Here is a 2675-nt window from a genome sequence, read left to right as displayed (position 1 = left end):
GGCCCCCCAAATACCAATCCTCGCATGAATTGCTAGAGATCCAATAAGTCCAACATTGATTCCTTCAGACGTGTCAATTGGACAAATGCGTCCATAGTGACTAGGGTGGATATCTCGTATCCGAAAACTCGCAGTTCGCCCCGTCAATCCTCCAGGGCCCAAATAACTCAATTTTCTCCCATGAACTATTTCCGTCAATGGATTAGTTTGATCCAAAACTTGAGATAATGGGTGTAATCCAAAAAAAGATTCATAAGTCGTTGTTAATGGAGTTGAAGTCACCAAATTCTGAGGAGTCGGTATCAATTTATGTCTAATTGCTCCACATATAGTTCCTCTAACCATATTTTCTAAACGAACCAGGGCCAATCCAAATTGATCTTGTAATAGATCTGCTACAGAACGAATACGTTTATTTTTCAAATGATTTATATCGTCAAGTAGAGCCATTCCAAATTTCATGCCAATCAAATGATCCGCAGCTGTCAATATATCTCGCGGTAACAAAAATGTATTGTTCTGGGGTATATCAAGATTAAGCTTTTGGTTGATATTTCGTCGACCAATTTTTCCTAATTCACATCTTTGTTGAAAAAATTTTTTTTGTAATTCTTTCCATAAAGATTCAGAAAATACCGGATCTCCGCCAACACAAGCAAATTGTCGATAAAACTCCAAAATGGCATTTTCTTTTGACCCAATTTTTTTTTTATCCTTATCATTTAGGAAAGACACGAAAATTTCAGGATAACAAACATTTTCTAGAATTTCGCTTAAATTCGAACCCATAGCTGATGATAGAACTAGAATAGATATTTTCTGTTTCCTACTCACACGAGCCCATATCCTTGCTTTTTTATCAATCTCTAATTCTAATCTACCCCCCCAGTCTGATATTATAGTGCCAGTATAGACCGGAATTCCGTTAGGGTCCAATTCTGAACGGTAATAGATACCAGGACTTTGCAATATTTGATTGATTACTATTCTGTATATTCCATTTACTATAGAAGTTCCCAGAGAATTCATTAGAGGAATATTTCCAACAAAAATAGTTTGTTTTTGTATATCTCTACTACTTTTCCAAATTAATCCCGCGGATATATATAATTCAGCAGAATATGTAAGTGATTCATATACAGCATCTTTTTCGTTTATCAAGGGTTCTAATAATTGATATGTTTCGGCAAATAATTGAAATTCAATTTCTTGATCTGTATCCTCAATTTTTGGAAACTTAAAAAGCCCTTCTGTTAAGCCCCGATCAATGAACCTACAAAACCCTTCAAATTGTATCTGATTCAATCCAGGTAGTGTAGACATTTCTTCATTTTCACTCCCAAGCATTTTCAATTTCCCCGTGAATTTTATCGAAAAATATTCCACGATTTGCTGTCATGCTTCATCAAATCACATGAATCCATTTAGCAATATTGGAATTTCTATTCTTTATACTGAATTACATGAAATCTTACCTAATCCCGTGTATCAAATATTTCTTAGTGTATGAAATACCTATTATGAAAAGAGAAAGAAATATTAGAATTTGATACTCAACTTCGAAGGAATTTGCAACAAAACAAACAGATAGAATCGAAAGTCTAATCTAAAAAAGGATTGGAAATTTCTACGGGCATTTCAATATTTTTTTTAGGAATCTAAAAAAATGCATTTCATTTCTATCATTATTATGATATTACATATTCAAATTCAATTGGATACAAAAAAAAATCCATTCGAAATTGTCAAGAAAAGATATATTTTGAAGTGAAGTATTTTGGAGAGAATTGGGGAGAATATGATTAGAGTATGTTATGTGTAATGTAATAAGGCTTGTATTTTTGAAACATGCATATATTTAACTGCAGCTATAGATCTGTCTCTAACTTTATTGCAGTCATATTTGTTCAGGATAACAAACACATAACATGTTGTGTGAATTTTTACAAATTTTCTATTGAAAATTGTAAAAAAAGAATAAGCACGATAATTTCTTGAAAATACCGTATAGTATTGGTATTCTATATCTATATAGATATGGATAAGATACTCGATTAGATAATATCTGTGTAACAGATCAAATTGATATTCTAGGGTTTACATATATTGAAAGTTGCTGTTATAATTAGAATGAACAAAGTTAAAAAAAAAGCAATATTGATTGGTTATGTATCAATTTTTATTTTCTGATCTCATTAAGAAAAAAAAATTTCTATTCAAATATTCAAGAATAATTCATAAAAGAATAGTTAACGGTTGCGATTTGTCTCAAGATTGTTTTTCAATTTTTCAATAGAAAGAAAAGGGGGGAGTATTCTCAAAAACTTCATATCTATATTTTTATTGGCGGCATGGCCGAGTGGTAAGGCGGGGGACTGCAAATCCTTTTTCCCCAGTTCAAATCCGGGTGTCGCCTGATCGATAAGAAACTGTAAATGAAAGATTATATTACGTTTTTTTAGAAAACTTTTTTTCCAACAGAAGCAAGCGAGGGAAAAGGAGTCTTGAGAATTGCGTTTGATTCGAAATTATAAGCATCAGTAGCTTAAAAAATGTTGTAAATATTTTTGTCTCGAATTCAAGGAAAGATTCTAGTAGTGAAAAGGAATCCATAAATTTAGAAATGATAGTTCGTTCACTACACAACTATTGTAGTGTCTGTCTCCTGACTGGGT

General features: G+C 32.1%; 1 non-coding gene across 1 annotated transcript; it reads left to right on the top strand.

Moving 5' to 3' along the window:
- Window positions 1–2345: 2345 nt before the first annotated feature.
- Window positions 2346–2416, top strand: TRNAC-GCA (transfer RNA cysteine (anticodon GCA)). Its single transcript has one exon. It is a non-coding gene; the product is annotated as a tRNA-Cys (tRNA).
- The last annotated feature ends 259 nt before the right edge of the window (window positions 2417–2675 follow it).

This window comes from Vigna unguiculata, unplaced genomic scaffold (genome assembly GCF_037176805.1).
Source record: "Vigna unguiculata cultivar grain cowpea cultivar isolate G323 ecotype 2 unplaced genomic scaffold, ASM3717680v1 ptg000164l, whole genome shotgun sequence".
Classification (NCBI taxonomy): Eukaryota; Viridiplantae; Streptophyta; class Magnoliopsida; order Fabales; family Fabaceae; genus Vigna; species Vigna unguiculata.
The sequence above is the reverse complement of the archived record's forward strand: the minus strand, read 5'-3'. Positions and strand labels throughout refer to the sequence as shown.